Genomic DNA, 16,951 nt, shown 5'->3' with positions numbered 1-16,951 from the left:
CCTAGGCCTGGTTCCTGGACACGGAACCACACCACTCACCTGTCAGTAGCCATGCTGTGGTGGCTGCTCACACAGAAGAACTAGGACCTATAACTAGAATATACAACTATGTACTGGGACTTTGGGGAGGAGAAGAAAAAGAGAGAGAGAGGAAGATTGGCAGTAAAAGTTAGCTCAGGGAAAATCTTTCCCGGCAAAAAAAAAAACCCCAAAAAACATGAGATTTGATTATAAAAAAGTATTCCCATTTCAGCAAAATCAAATAACTGTATGTTAACTGAAAGACCTCATTCCATCCCCAGGGTCCCTGCTGTTAACAGGTGGGTATATGTCAAAATGGCTCCTCTGCATAATCACATACACACACACACACACACACACACACACACACACATATATATATGATAACGGATATATGTTTTTATATAAAAGGATATATGTATAGATATAAAAAGACATATATATATGTATACCATTTGGATGCAAATAGAATCATGCTACATATAAGGCTCTGTAACTTGCTTTTGCACTTTTAAAATATCGAGGACATTTGTATGCTTTTACATAATGATTTTGCTCTCATAAAAAAATGATGGAAGGTCCTGCCCCATGGCCGAGTGGTTAAGTTCGTGCACTCCACTTCGGCGGCCCAGGGTTTTGCCAGTTTGGATCCTGGGTGCAGACACGGCACCCCTCATCAGGCCATGCTGAGGCTGCATCCCACACAGCACAACCAGAGACACTCACAACTAGAACATATAGCTATGTATTTGCAGGGCTTTGGAGAGAAGAAGAAGGAAAAAAAAAACAAAAGAAGATTGGCAACAGATGTTAGCTCAGGTGCCAATCTTGAAAAAAAAAAAAATGATGGAATGCCATTCTTGAATGAATGTACCATAATTTACTTAATTGTACTTTAGGTAGTACTTTTCTAGGTTTTGCTTTCTTTCCAACATTAGGAAAACAATTACAATATATATTCTCTTTTCAGTAACGCCAATCAAGAACCACAGCAAAAATGGTCAGGTCTGCATCCCGATTAGAGGTTTTATTTTTACTTTCATGAATAAAAGAATAAAAAATACATACATTTGAAGAATATTTGGGAGTATGCCTAAACAGTAAAGAAAACACGAGTAGCCATAAATAAACATAATTTTTTAAAGCTAATTAGCTTGGGAAAAGTTGGTTAAAAAGTGGTAAAGTCACTCCAGGATGCACAAACATTCAAAAGTGTGTCGACTCATGTTGAGAAATATTCATTTTTAACCAGTGAGTTTTCAAATAATTTACCTGGAGTCACAGACAAAAGTGAAAACCTGTATCTATATGAGCAAAGCAGATATTGCTAAGTGAAAATCAGCAGTGTTTTGCTTAATAAAACTTCCAAAAACAGAATGAAAGACTAAGAACTTCCCAGCAGTCACAAAAATGACCAAACACTCTAAAAGTTTTATTAATGCCCCAAGATGCACATAATATTCACTGGAGGAAATTATAAGTATGTGGGAAAATGGTAATCAGAATTATTCAATTTGACTAGCTTATCAGTTTTTGTTTTCAACCAGAGTTTTTTTAAAAAACCAGTTTTCTTTTGATACATTTTTCAGAGCCTCATCTCCTACCTATTTGCCATGGGAACAGGAAGATCTCCGAAGTGTTTCCTTGGATCAGAACATCTTAGTGTGGGTACCATATACCCTGAAAACTGGTACAGAGAAAACCTGACATACTTCCCTCACCAGTGTTCTGGAGTAACAAACCAGATGGTGGGCATCGCCTATATCTCAGCTTTACATACGGATGTCCCAAGAGACCTAAATGTACAATAGGGATGGCTCAAATGGCAGATAAGGACTGTTTATTGTATGGAAGCAAGGAGGGAGACATGACAAACTGATTCTTCCTCTTCCTCTTCTTTTCCTTCTTCTTTTTTGAGAATTAGAGTATACAGTGAATTGTTCATCATTATTGACCTGTAAAAGGAATAATTCTTTTTACATCATTTCTCTTTTAAAACTGTAACCACAGTGTCACTTTAGTCATCACTTTCTCTTCATTTTGTTTGGTCTCTTTTTCTCAGAATATCTCCTGCCAGGCTAGCAGAACTAGATAATACCTTGACAACCAGAAAAACTCAGTTCCCTAAATCCAACTCGTGTAAAAAAGGCTGCAGTACCACTTCCCACCCACCAGGATGGCTCTGATCCAAAAGAGAGACACTAACAAGTGTTGGTGAGCGTGCGGAGAAACTATAACTCTCATCCGCTGCTGATGGAAACGTAAATTTGTGCAGGCACTTTGAAAACAGGTTGGCAATTTCTAAAATGTTAAACACAAATTTACCATATGACCCAGCAATTCCACTGCTACATATTAACTCTAGAAGAGTGAAAACATATGTCCACATAAACACGTGTACACAAATGTTCACAGCAGTACTATTCACACTAGTCAAAAAGTGGAATTAATCCAAATATCAATTAACTGATGAATGATTAAACACAATGTACCATGTCCATACAATGGAATACTATTTAGCAACAAAAAAAAAACAAAGCACTCACACGTACATGGATAAAACTTAAAAACATTACGTTAAATGAAAGAAGCCAGACACACACACAAAAAGTATGTATGATTCCATTTATATGAAATGTTTCATAAGGACAAATCTACAGAGACAGAAAGCAGATTAGTGGTTGCTTGGAGTTGGGAATGGGAGGTGGTTGCTAATAGCCAGGAGGGCTGTTTTGGGATGATGAAAATGTTCTAAAATTGGATTGCGATGATGCGTGCACAAATCTGTAATTATACTTAAAACATGTGAATTTATGGTATGCAAATTATAACTCATAAAGCTGAAAGAAAGAAAAAGACAAAGAGAAGAGAAAGAAAGAAGAAAGAAAGAAAGAAGGAAGGAAGGAAGGAAAAAAGGAAGGAAAAAAAGAAAGAAAAAGAAAGAAAGAAAGATGGAAGGAAGAATAAGAAGGAAGGAAAGAAGGAAGGAAGGAGACGCTGCAGTGAAACAACTCTCTAAGCTGGAGAGATTTGCCTTGTAGGCATCATGCACAACACACCCAACAACCACAACACACAATGTCCCACCAGACTCTCCTATTTCTGGAAGAAGCAGCAAGTTATGCACAGTGCTAAGGAAGTTCACAGGCTGCAAACGGGGGAGAAACAATCTTTCCTTTCATCTATTTTTGTAAAAGTAGCAGAAGCTATAAACATCTTCTCTTTCCTGGGTTGACAATTTTCTCCCTTGTGACCTGTATTTAGCCCCAGAGAAGGAAGTCATCTAATTCAAGCCATGAGGATGGAGAGGTACGTGTAGCTCTCTCACACTCTCCTTGTCAGCATGCAAACCCTCTGTTGCCACATTTTCTCTCACCTGCTTCTGGCGTTAATCTTGCCAACCAAAGGCAAGAGAGGACAGAAGAATTAGCCGTTGGAGTGGGGACCCGCACGTCAGGCTGACCCAGGGGCTTGGCAGCAGTTTATTTGTTTGATACCATTTCCTCAAGACTGACAGGCAGCCCCTCCTTCTGAAATCACTCTCGGGCCACCAACATACTCTGACATGGAGTTCACACAGCTGGGAGGAGGCCAGACATGACCTACCTACTTACTGTGCCTTGTCCTAGAAACAAACCAAAGTTTGTGTGGGCGCTTCGCTTCCTGGCAGGGGAAACCTCACAGAGCCCTGCAGGATGCTGCTTCTGCTGCTGCTGGAGAAAAAGAAAGGAGAACGCACAGGCGCATGAAAGGTCAGGACAGGGACCAGTTCTCAGAGTGAACAGAATCAGTAAAGAAGTAACATGTGAAGTCTGGGTGTCTTTGGGGTTAATAACACACACTTGTTCAGGTCTATACAGGGATGAGCTCGCTCTTTGTAACTGTATCTTGTGCACATTGAAAACCTCCAGTAGAACGTAGTGCAGTGTATGTGCCAACAATGTCACCTTCCAGACAGAGGAGTGTTTTCTATTTAGAAGAACAATTTCCAAGAAGATGTTTTTCTTTTTTATAGCAAGTCAAATATCAAATGAGGGAGCTTGAGCAGCGCGGGTGTCAGACTATTTCTAAATAAATGGCTATTTGCCTTCTTATCTTTGAACCGAATATAGAGATTTCTCTAAAGACGCCTACACTGATGATCTATGAATGAGTGAGCTCAGTAGGAAATAAGTGGGAACTTAACCTGCTGCCCACTCCCAGGGCAGGACTGCTCCTGAGTGACAGTCAGAAGCCTGAGAACGCTGGAGTATTCAGTCACAGCCTAGTGTGGCCAATACCAGAGTCTTTAGATGTACCCTTATAGGCTTCACACAGTCTTTCAGCTACTGCCCCATTTCTCTGACCTTCTGCAGAAAAACAATTCTAGAGTGTTCTTTCCTAACCTATTTACTTTTCCATTCCTTCCTTCTAACTGCCTTTTGTCCTAAGCAATCTCCTAAATCCACTCTGGCAAAAGTCACGAGTGACCTTCTTGATGTCAAAACCATTGGATGCTGTTTTGGCTTCATCTCACTCAACTTCTCGGCAGCACTGGACGCATTGACTACTACCCTCTTCCAGAAACACTCCACTCTAGGATTCAGGGCCACTCCATTTCACTAGTGTTCCATCTACCCCACTGGCTCTTCCTTCTTGGTCTCCACTTTTGGTGTCTCTCTTGCACCTGAACTTGACATTTAAGAGTCCCTCAGATCACTACTTTGGGTTTTTTCTCTCCCTCTTTAAGTGATCCCATCTCGTCTTGTGACTTTTAGTATCATCTGATTATTAACAACTCCAACATTTATTCACTGTAGTCCTCCACTACCCTCTAATCTCAACTGGTATGGCCAAATTCTTACTTGATATCACCTATTTATTATCCACTGGGCAACTCAAACTTTATATGGTCAAAATGGGACTCTTGATTTCTCCTCTCCACGCTCACCCTACTACCAAATCTGGACCACCTCCAATTTCCCTCATTGCAGTGGCTGTACTAGTAGCATGATACCAGACCCACCAAGTAAGCTTCCAGAAAGGCCCCCTGCAGAGGGGTGGGAGGTCTGAAATCCAGGTTGCACATCCTTAGTGGACTATATGTCCTAGAGCAGGGCTGCATCTGTCTGGATGAAAGAGGCCCTCTTTCGTTGTCAAAGGTGACATCTGTCCAACAGCTGAGGCCTAGAGGGGTTGTGTCAGCCCAGAAGAGGCATCATTTTCATCCCTACAAAAGATCTGGGTAGGTGAACTACAGTTCTGCCATCTACCTTGTTACCAAGGATGGAAACTAGGGATCATCTTCGGCACCTGTCAAACTCATCAGCAAGTCCTACTGATTCCAGCTTATGTCCACAGCCCACCCTAGCTCACACCACCATCATTTGTATGCAGCCTAACACACACACCTCCATCAGATTCCCCACTTTCATACTTGTCTCCTCTGACCCATTCTTTACAAAGTAGCCAAATTTACTGTTTAAAAACAAAATCAGATGTTTTAAAACATCTCCCTTTTACTCTGCATAAAATCTTTTCATCATTCCCTATTACCCTTAGAATTAAGTTCAATTACGTTGACTTACAAAGCTTTCCATGCTTTGGGCCAGCCTCACCTCTCCAATCTCTTCCTTTCACATTCCTCACCTACCCTCTTGTGTATCATGCACCAACAACAATGGCCTTTTGTCAGTTCCCAGAAAAGCGAAACCTTTCCTGCTTCAGGGCTGTAGTATTCATTTTCCTCTGTCTGGAATATTCTTCCCTTGCTCTTCACAGGGTTGGCTCCTTCTTATCCTTGAGGATTCAACTTAAATATCATCTCTCTCTAACAAACTAAAATGGCTCACTCCTATAATGCTCCATTCCAGAACCTAGTTTATTTCATAGAACCCAAAAAGATCTCTAGTTAATACATTTATTTATTATCTATTTTCCACACCAGACTGTAAAGTCCCAAGGGCAGATTCCTTGCCTATCTTGTGTTCCATCATATCTTCTGGGCTGACACTTTCTGGGTCATAACAGGCACTTGGTATATACTTGTTGAATGAACCAATGAATTAATCTGCGTTTTAGATCTGCCTTTAGAAAGATAAAGAAGTTATCCAAGAGAGACAGCATTAGGGGCAGCTCCAAGTGTTGAGACTCAGGAGACAGAGCTCAAAGCTGATTCAAGGAGGTCATTGGCCCGGGCAGGTAGGTAACTAAGTAAAGCTGAAATGTAAATTGAGTAGAGAGAGTAACCTAAAATGGGTAGGTGTGGCCATCGTGCTTCAGACTAAACTGGAGAGAAAAATTCTGAAAGAAGCATAAGAAAACTACCTTCCTAAAAACAGAGCTAAGTGGCTTTTGAAAGCCACACATAACTGGAATCTTCTGATTGTGCTATCAATTGGTCTTTGACATAATTTCAAAATAGAAATAGGATATAGCGCTGGGACATTTCATGGTGATTATAGCATAGCTGCAGCATTTTTGTCACTCATTTTAGTGTTAAATTTCCAAGTGCATTTTTCTCTTGAATTTAATTTCCAGTTGAGAGAACAGTTGCAAATTTAATACCAGATCTGTATTGGATTCTGGAATCCATTTTTTCTTTTTTGCCACTTAGCAGTTATGGATCTTGAACAAGACAATTTACATCTCTGAAATGTGGTCTCCTTGGTTGTGAGTGGACAAAGAGGAGTTGATGCTACCTCAGAGATTTCGGGAGTAGTAGGACAACCCTGTATATTTAAGGCATCCAAAGCAAGGTGATATTGTGTGTAGTATGCACCATTGTGTACAAAAAGGGGGAGAGATAAATTTGGTATTTACTTCTATTGGTATAGATACTCTAGAAAAATACACAAGAAATTAATGACAGCAACTGCCTCTGTGATGGGGACCTGGATGGCTGGGGACGGGGAGAAGGCACGTCCTTCTGTACTTCCCACTCTTCCTCCCTCTCTTCTGTCATCCATCACTGTCCTCCTCATTGCCAGTAAGAGCTGCTTTAAAAGGTGTCACCCTTCTTCATGACTCTCATCTTGTATCTCAGTACCGTGAATTCTACTTCATAGAAAATATGGAGATCATCTCCAGACCCATTCCTCAGTTTTACAAGTATTTTCTTATATATCAGATGCCTTGGCATTAGATTTTACTTGCATTTCCACCATTTCAGGGAGTAAGGCCTTTTTTCTCTCTCTCTATCATCTCTCTTTGTACTTTCTTGGTAGTATTGAAATACCTTCAGATTTTTCCTATCCTTAAAAAACCTCTCCCTCCCTTAGACTTCAACTGCCATTTTCCCTCTCTATTCCCCTTTAGAGCTAAGTTTCTTAAAGAGTTTTCTATATTTCTCTCTCTGTTTCCTCATTAACCATTAAGCAAAAATGATGCAACTATGATATACTCATCCTGAAATGTCCCAGTGCTATATCCTATACACCTCCACACTGGACTCACTTCCCTCCGTTCCTCTGAAACAGTGCCCCCAAGCTTACTAAAGACCTCCTTTCTTAACAAGCCTGATGAACATATTTTCTGTCTTTATCTTATTTGACTCTACCCAACATATTGTCACTGAAGATTACTTCTTCAGTTCCCAAAAGTTTTCTTTCATGGCTTCTGTAAAGCCTTTTTCTTTTCCTTCCCCCTTGCCTGAACAAGGAGCTTGTCCTAGCTGGTCTCATAGAAATCTCTGCATACCTCTATTATGTGAGCATCTACGGACATGAACATAGATGATCTTCTATAATAGACTATAATATCCTTGAGGGCAGGAACAACGTCATTTTGGTCTTTGAATTCTTAGTGCATAGGTCAGTGTCTTAATAATAAATATTTGCTTATTGAGTCTTGAATAAGTGAGAAAATTTTGTTCTATAACTTGAGTTTTCATACTAACTGTGGCAGGAACCACTCATCGCTTCTAATGTCCATTTCTCCTCTTTTCATTTGTAACAGAAACTTGAATATATTCAGCTGAAAAACTACATTTCCCAGTCTCTCTGGTGAGGCCATGTGGCCAAAACTACATTTCCCAGCCTCCCTGTTGAGGTCATGTGGCCATGTGCACGGTAATGAGATGAAGGTAGAAATACTGTGTGGTACCTACAGAAGTTCTTTAGAAGGGAGAGGCACCCCTTCTCTCCTTACTGTTTCCTCTAAGGTGAGGTGAATGGCTATACCTCTATCAGCCCTCTCATCACCTTGGGAACAGAAGGCAGAGTAGCAGGAGAGAAGGAGGCTGGGTCCCTGATAACTTTAAAGTGCTACCGCACAACCTTGGACCAAATACTCCTGGACTTTTTTTTAATGTGATAACAGACCTTTAAACTGTTTAATTCCCTCTAGGGGCCTCTCTGTTACTAGCAGTTGAACTTAGTCCCAACCTATGCACATCCCAAAATAAAAATACTTAACATAGATTGGTTCACCTGAGAGCTGGGGAGTTTGAGCCTTTGGTTCTCTAACTCACTTATTCCACAGGGGGAATGAGGGACAGCAGGCTACATGTGGGGAAAGCACAGAGGCCAGATGATCAATGACATGTTTGGTGCTCATGGCTTTATGGGTTTGTCTAGAGCAATGGGAAAAAGGAAACAGTGGGAGCTTAGCAGACTAAGACACGTGATTGCTATTGAGTAGACAACTTTTGAGGGGATAAATGACTGGATTAAATCTACACTAGATTATTCAAAAGAGTGATTCAATTAAATAGGTCAGTTAATTCGGTCCAAGTAGTTATCTTCTTTTAAATACATTTTAAATTGGACTTTTTGCAAGTTGGTACCTTAAGACCAAATGGAAATCTAGTCACAAAACAGGACATTTCAACACCACAGGAGTACGTCGCTGGAGTCCAGGAGCACATTCATTCTAAGTAGGGGAGCTAAAAGTAGTTTGGAAGACACACTATGCCTCCAAAAGGCCTGGAGCACAACAGGTAGACAGGCAGTCTGGGTGGTAACTAATTTTTTAGTGTCTTAGAAAAGCATGCAATTGATTTATCCCTAGCACTGGTCAAATTATTTAGTGGCCATAATCTTAAAATGTATTTTGAAATAATTTGAATACCTGAATGTATGTGAAAGAGTCCAGACTCATGTGTTTACACTGAGAAGTTTGATAAGCAGAGTTTTTCCCATATAGGCATGCAATTGATTTAACTATAGGCTTGACCCGTGGAATTCCCTTGTCAACTGACAGCCATGAGAAAACCCACTCTCGCAGTGGAGCGCTCCTCCTGAAAATAGAGCAGGCGCTTCTTGCCCTTTCTCACAGTCCTCTTGGCTTCAGGGAAACAAGAATGCTCTTTGTCAAGGCGTACCCAGGAGGAGCATTTGGGAGCTCAATTTTCTCATGGTGTATTCAAATAAAAAGGAATGAAGATAATTCAATTTGAAATATGTCCAAGTGCTTCTAGTATCATCCCTGTGCTGTGGCATGTTTGTGAGGCAAATAAGATAGTAAGGAATCAGATACGGAGAAAGTCAGCCGAATGCATAATGGTCACTTACAGAGTTTGCCATGGCTTTCTTTTATCCCTCCTTTTCTGAAATAAAGTGCTTGCTAACCTAGTCTCCTGAGTCAAAAAAACATACAAGCAGAAATGGTTACCAATCACGTCTGTAGCCTCAATGTATCTCAACATATAAAGTAGCCATTTCTTCAGTAGTCCTGCTGCTAAACTTCCTTCCAGACACAGCGAATGAGTCATGAGTCCAAGGAGTCTTAGCCGCAGAAAGAAGACCTGGGTCACCACGCACACAAACTAAGGCCTCAGGGCTGGAATCTATAAAGTAAGGGGGCTCAGTGGCCTGAAATCATCCCATCCAAGACACTTAGAAGGAGGCAGCACATCCTCAGAACCTGGCCTAGCAATTTATTGCTGCTCTTGACCTTGATACAATGTGTTGCTGTAGTTGGAGACGCCACATAGTAGGCACTCTGTTACGATGAAACATTGAAGTGTGTGTGAAGTTTTTAGTTGTAATTAGCTTTTAATTAACCCTCTATTAGTAGATTAATTGGATAAAGTCCTTTTCATTCTTCACTTTGCATTTAGGCAATCAACCCATATACTCACCGTTTAAAGTCTCCACAACCATTATTGGTTTAACGCTAATGACTGGAAACTTTTTGGGTTTTTTTTTGGTGAGGAAGATTGACCCTGAGCTAACATCTGTTGCCAATCTTCCTCTTTTTCTGCTTGAAGAAGATTGTCCCTGAGTTAACATCTGTGCCAATCATTCTCTATTTTTTGTATGTGGGACGCCTGCCGTAGCATGGCTTGATGAGCAGTGTGTAGGTCCACACCTGGGATCTGAATCCATGAACCCTGGGCAGCCAAAGTGGAGCACACGAACTTAACCGCTACGCCACTGGGCCTGCCCTGCAAACTGTTCTTAAATGAAGTGCCTTAAATGTTGCTGAAGGTGATTTCCACGCTATTCACATACCGAAAAGGTTAAAAGTACAGGCTCTACAGTCAGGCTGCCTAGGATCGAATCCTAGATCTGCCACTTACTAGTTGTGCCATCAGGGAGAATCACTCCACTTAGCTGTACTTATTTCCTCCTCAGTAATAAATGGGGCTGAAAATAATAGTATCTACTGATAGACGGCAAGTGCTCAATAAACTCAATTATATATAATAGAAGGCATCAAATATGCAGCATGGAAATTCAACTGCTATACACGTGGAAAGAATTCCAATGTTACAATTAATGTCTGTGTGTTAGTGAGCCTGGGGCCTTGGAATCAGTCTAATTCAGTCTCGCACAATGATATAGAATTATGTAGGTACAATGACTATCTGGATCACAACAAATAATCTAGTAATTCATTTGGCCTGCTGCAATGACGTTACAGATGTGACTATAAGATTGCAGGATGGACTGAAAAAACCAACTTCCATGCCAAAATTTACAAATCAAAAGGACGGTTGACCTTCAAGGCTGTCACCTTGTAAGATGTGTCTGTACATTTATTCTAAGACTGCTGTGATGGCTAAAAAGGTTCTTAGTTCTTCTGTTTGGGAAAGGCCCTCAGAGACAGTCGATAGGCTACAGGCAAAAATTAATCAAATCCATTTTAGTTTCCCATCGCGTCTGACTTTGATTGTGACTATTACTCAAAATCCTATATAGCCTTAAAAAGAAGTCCAAAGAATGAATAACTGGCCTGAAAGCAATGAATGAATTTATTCCTCATTCATTCATAAATATTTATTTCAATGCACTACAAAAGATGCTTTTACAATATCAATCCCACTGGCTTAAGTGAAATATTTCCTCAAGTGATTGCTTTGATAGAAAAGTGTATAAATTCCATCATGTATTTAATTAAATAAAAACTGTTCAAATTAGCTTACCGACACATGTCAAACTCTAAACGATCCACAGAGATGCCACTGCTGAGAATGCCCTAAGAAAATCGTGGGAAGAAGACTATTTTTTAAATAGAAGTGAAGTTTTAGATGGTGATGTAGGCACTATTTGAATTTATTAGCATTTAGTGTTATTTTTAAGATCCCTGTCGGGTTAGTTTCCTGGGGCTGCCATAAAAAAATTACCACAAAATGGGCAGCTTGAAACAACAGAAATTTAGGCTCTCACAGCTCTGGAGGCTGGAAGTCCCAAATCCAGGTGTTGGCATGTCCACGCTCTCTGTGAAGGCTCTAAGGAAGGAGCCTGCCTTGCCTTTTCCTACCTTCTGGTGGTTTCCAGCAATCCTTGGCATTCCTTGACTTGTAGATACATGACTTCAATGTCTGCTTCCACTGTCACACTGTGTTCTCTCTGATTTTCTGTGTCTAAATTTCCATCTTCTTCCTGTAAAGACATCAGTCAAATTCAATGAAGGGCTCACCCTCCTCCAATATGACCTCATTTTAACCTGATCACATCTGCAAAGACCCTGTTTCCACATAAGTTCACAGTCACAGGTCCCAGGGGTTAGGACTTCAACATCCCTTTTTGGGGAACACAGTTGAACTCCTAACACCTTACATGTCCATTTACTTAGACTATAGTCCACCTTATTTAATCAAACATGAATATAGATGTGCTGTGAGGGTATTTTTGTAGGCTTAATTAGTCTATAACCAGTTTATTTTATGTAAGGAAGATTATCCTAGATTATCTGAGAGGGCCTGATTCAATCAGTTGAAAGTCCCTAAGAATGGAACTGATGCTTCCCTGAGGGAAAAACCCCACTTGTGGCCTGCAGTGTCAGCTCCTGCTCAGGAGTTTCCAGCCTACCCTTTCTGGTGGCCTGTCCTACAGATTTTTGACTTGCCTAGCCAGTCCCCAGAATCACATAAGCCAATTCTATGCAGTAAATCTCTTAACGCACATAAATACATATAAATATTACTGGGTCTTTCTCTGGTGGACCCCTGACTGATCCAAAACCTAAAGGAGTATATACTTCTTGAAATCGACATTTCCTCATTTGGAATCATTTGCTGAGCACCTGCACTGTCACGTCAGGGTGGTGTAGGGGTTAAGTGCGTGGGCTCTGGGGTCAGGCTGCCTGGGTTTAAAGCCTGGTTCCACCGGTAACTGGTTCTGCCACCTTTGGCAAAGTAACATAACTTCACCACACCTCAGTTTCCTTATCTGTATGAGAATAACAACAGTATCACTTTATAGAGTACTAACACTTGTTTATAGTTAAGGCAGTTAATATCAGTTAATACTTATGACCAGTGGTATGCTGGAGCCAACTTGTACTGGCTCAGGAAAGCTGATCGCGAGCACGTCTTCTCAATTCCACAGTCACTTTCAAGAGCTTCAGGACCTTGAACTTGGCTGAGGGGGGAAATATTTACACCATGGAAACTGGCAAACGCTGCAATGCAGGGCTTTTTTTCAGAGCTTAATTACCAGCACAACACTGCTTGTACTAGTAGCTGATACAAAGTTAGCTCTCCAGGGGCCAGCCTGGTGGTGCAGCAGTTAAGCGCACACGGTCCCCTTTGGTGGCCCAGGGTTCGTAGTTTTGGATCCCAGGTGCAGACACGGCACCACTTGGCAAGCCATGCTGTGGTAGGCGTCCCACATACAAAGTAGAGGCAGATGGGCATGGATGTTAGCTCAGGGCCAGTCTTCCTCAGCAAAAAGAGGAGGATTGGCAGCAGATGTTAGCTCAGGACTGATCTTCGTCAAAAAAAAAAAAAAAGTTAGCCCTCGATAAACAAAGTGCAATAAGATAAAAAAGTGGATACTGCTAGTCCATACGGCCCTTTTGCATAAAACAGAAAAAGGCACCCCTCCTTCAAGACACTTCCATGACACCTGCCAGGAAATCATCATATTTAATTAAATCCACAGCATGAATGGTGACCCCAGAGTTACACATAGTATAACTTAGCTAACCACACTTTTAGGATTCCTGCAAGAAACTGTAACTACAGTGACCATCTCATATTTCCATCGATGTTTAAAAGGTAATTTTTCTCATCAAGTATGTGAGTGCTTCCCCTATCTTCATTTTATCCTCAAATATACTTTCATTCTTGTGAAGAAATTGCTTGAAAATAAAGGTATTTATTAAATAAAAGAAAATATTTTCTATTCCAGGATATTTTGAAACATCTTTTCAGTTGTGAAAAAGGACCTCAGCAAGAGCATCAGAAAGAGAAATAACAGTCACAGGAGGTAGCAGTGCTGAAGGGGAAAGGCAGACTATCTTGGCTAAAGTTGGGTAATATGCGAGGAGAGCAAGACGGAACACGGTGACAACAAGAAGGGCTGGGACGTGAAGGGCTCTTAGAATGGTGAGAGAAACAATTCTCTCTTCCTAGTGCCCATGTTTTTATTAAGATGCCAGGCAGTTTACCCTACATCAGGAGCTGGGCTCCAGCCACACGGCCTGCAAATTTTCATAGGCCCACGGAGGCCATGCTCTAGCGGCACCGTGAAGAACGCCGCCCTGGTACATTCCTGGTACATTGACAGGGTCTGCTGCTTCCCAAGTCTTGAAGAAGTAAAACGAAACCCTAAGGGCCACATTAACGAGGGCCAGCAGTTATGGTGCAACCCAAGGCAGCAGTTATGGCGAAGCACCCTGGATTCCCATGAGAAACTTTCTGGATCTGGTTCATCTACGTCACATGAGTCTGCAAACAGGAGGCTACCAGAGTTTAAAAATACAGTGACTGCTGGAGATTTCCCTGGCCATATTTAGTTCACACGCCTCACAGTGGTAGGAAAGAGCTGGAAAGAGACAAAGGGAGTTGGAAGGAAGGAAAGGAAGGCAAGAGGTACGGGCTGCACTAGGAATCAGGATGCAAATACGTTGCCACCTTCCTTCCCCTCCTCCCACCCCCACGCCCAGGGTTCTCTTAGCGCTGGCTTTCTCTCCAAGGAAGCTGCAGCCCGACGTACTCCTCCGCCATCCTTGGACATCTGCTTGGCTTGTCTATTTTCTGCTACAGGCAGAGGACAGGAAGGAAGACTTTGTTTCCTGTAAATAGAGGGAGAGAAAATTACAGCTATTATTGTTTTGACAACGGAAGCCCTCCCTGAAGCTTGCACCACGGTTCATTCCTGACAGGCATCAGGGCTGAGTTGCCGGCTCTCTGCAGAAATTCCTCCTAAGGGGTCCCCAGGGAAACCTGAAAGCCTTGATGGCTTTGCATTAGATGTCTAATGGCATAAAGATGTAATTCTGGGCAATCTTGATATCGGGCTGTGGAAATGGAATGCAGTCTGCGTTTTGATGAGTGTTTTGATGCAAGCCTCTGCTACCCCCAGTGAGCATGCTGGAGCTTGACCCTTAAGCGCACACACACACACACACACACACACACACACGGCTGTATGCAAACACACCCCAAGGTCGAAAATGCTTTGAGAACACAAATTATTTATGTTTATTTATTTATGTTAACTATCTCCCCTTGTTCCCTGCCCTCCTAAACTTCATTTCTTTTGAAGATTCCAGGGCTTTTTAAGCTATAAATGCGTACATATCCAATGAAACGCTGTAAAATTACCAACTACACACTGGGTATCCTGTCTCCTACTTTCAACATTTGATGTGTCCACATGCTGTTGGAAATATATTTGACCATGACCCTCAGACATAAATTTGTTATTTTTAGGTGTTTTAAATTCCCCTTTTACCTGATCGGTATTTGAAATCTAGAAGGAAAAGAGGGAGATCACCAGGACTACTGGGTTGAGAGCAGGAGGAAAATCTACTACTAATGTGCACTTATTAATGAGAATGAGGTTTGTTACTCAAAAGGAGTCATTTTCTCCTCTCGGTAGGAGAAATTAATTTTGAGAGTCAAAGAAGGATTCATATTCTTGTCAAATATATTAAGAAGGGGTTGTTTAGATTTTTTTTTTCCCTGAACTTGCAACAGTTATAGATTACCCTAAGCAGAATTAAGTTAATGGGATCGTTTTTAGTCTTGGCCTTCTTGACACCCCGCCCTTGGGTTGCCCGCATTCACTGGCTGCTCCTTTTAGCATTCATTCTTTGATAAGTCCCTTGTCCTCAGCTCCACCTCCAAATGATAGTGTGTCCCAAACATCAATCCTGGTCCCTCTTCACTGTTTTTTGTAGGCCAATGGCTTTAATAGTATATGCCGATGGTTTCCCAAACTATGACTCTAGGCATCACTTGTCACCTGAATTCCAGATTCTTAGAAGCCTTAGCCTACCTGACACATCCTCTTGGCCATGTAATGTTCATCTCAAATTTTGCATGTCTGAAACAGAGCTCTTGTCTTCCCCATCTTCAAACCTGTTCCTACTCAGCATCCCTACTCAACAATTCACCTCATTGCTCAATCAGGAAATCATCCCTGGGTCTTTTTTTTTCTTTCTTATTTTCTATATCCAGTCCACCAGCAATTTCTCTTATTTGTTTCTACTTCCAACTAACGTCTTCTTTTTATCTATCTTTCTCCAACCCCATGGCTACTATCTGAGTCCAAACCACCATTATCTTTGCCTGGACCTTGGCGGTAACCACCATCGGATAGCTCTTGGATGCTCACACACTTAAAATCCTTCTACACAGAAGCCAGAGTGGTCTTTCAGAAATGTAGGTGGGAGCATATCCTTTCCTTGCTTAAAACCCTTCAGTGTCTTCCTATTACACTCTGAGTAAAATGCAAACTTTTGCTTGACCTGCACAATCCTACCTCCTACGATGTCATCTCCATCACCCAATCCCCTTCACTCCGGCTCCCAAGGTATCCTTCCCGTCTCTAGAACTTTCCCTCCCCCAATGGAACCTCTGCTGAGAATGTTCTTCCCATGGAATTTCAGACCCTTGGCTCCTTCTTGACACTCAGTTGTAAGCTTAGATGTCACCTGCTCAGAGAGGCCTAATGCCTCACTCAGTTCTATTTCTGTCATTAGCTTATCACTGCCTGGTGGTTTCCTGCTCATTTATTTGTGTATTATCTCTTCCCTCCAACTATATTATAAGCTTATGTGAGCAGAAGCCTTGCCTTCATGTCCAGCAATGTAGCCTAAGTGCCTAGAAGAGTGCCTGGCCTGCAGTGATGCTGGATAACCGTCGAATGAATGAGAGGATCAATAAACATACTCTCAGCAGCCTTGATCTCTCCTGGGACATCAGAAAAGGCTTTCCTGGAGAAGTGTTGCTTGAGCAGAATCTGGAAGAATTTGGGGAGGGAAAGAGGAGAGCATTCTAGATAGAAGAAACAAGAAGTTTAGAAGCCTGGAGTTAGGAGGAGCACAGCGCATTTGTTGCACCATAAGAAGGGACCATATTTGGAGTCCAAGGAAAGAGGAGAGCAGTGTAAACTGAGACTTAGAGAAGTTGCGGGGATTCTAGACCAAGTGAAGGAACCCAGGCTTTACTTTGAGGGCTTTGGAAAATCATTGCACATTTAAGCGGGCAGATGGCATCTTAAGATTTCCCTTCTAAAAATATCCCTTTGCATGCAGTGTAAAGAAGAGGCTG

The 16,951-nt window shown here is 41.6% G+C and overlaps 1 long non-coding RNA gene across 2 annotated transcripts in view; it reads right to left on the bottom strand.

The window, feature by feature from the left end:
* Positions 1-1,022: 1,022 nt before the first annotated feature.
* Positions 1,023-16,951, bottom strand: part of LOC138915842 (uncharacterized) — a 39,062-nt gene continuing 23,133 nt past the window's right edge. Inside the window, exons 2-4 of one of the 2 annotated variants that reach the window (XR_011422198.1) lie at positions 11,707-14,466; positions 3,628-3,734; positions 1,023-1,976 (exon numbers count right to left, since the gene is read on the bottom strand). This is a non-coding gene — a long non-coding RNA (uncharacterized lncRNA). The remainder of the gene's footprint in view (positions 1,977-3,627; positions 3,735-11,706; positions 14,467-16,951) is intronic. The other variant, XR_011422197.1, reaches the window with a different exon arrangement.

Source organism: Equus caballus, chromosome 10 (genome assembly GCF_041296265.1).
Source record: "Equus caballus isolate H_3958 breed thoroughbred chromosome 10, TB-T2T, whole genome shotgun sequence".
NCBI lineage: Eukaryota > Metazoa > Chordata > Mammalia > Perissodactyla > Equidae > Equus > Equus caballus.
Note: the sequence above shows the minus strand (reverse complement) of the source record. Positions and strands in the feature narration are given on the sequence as shown.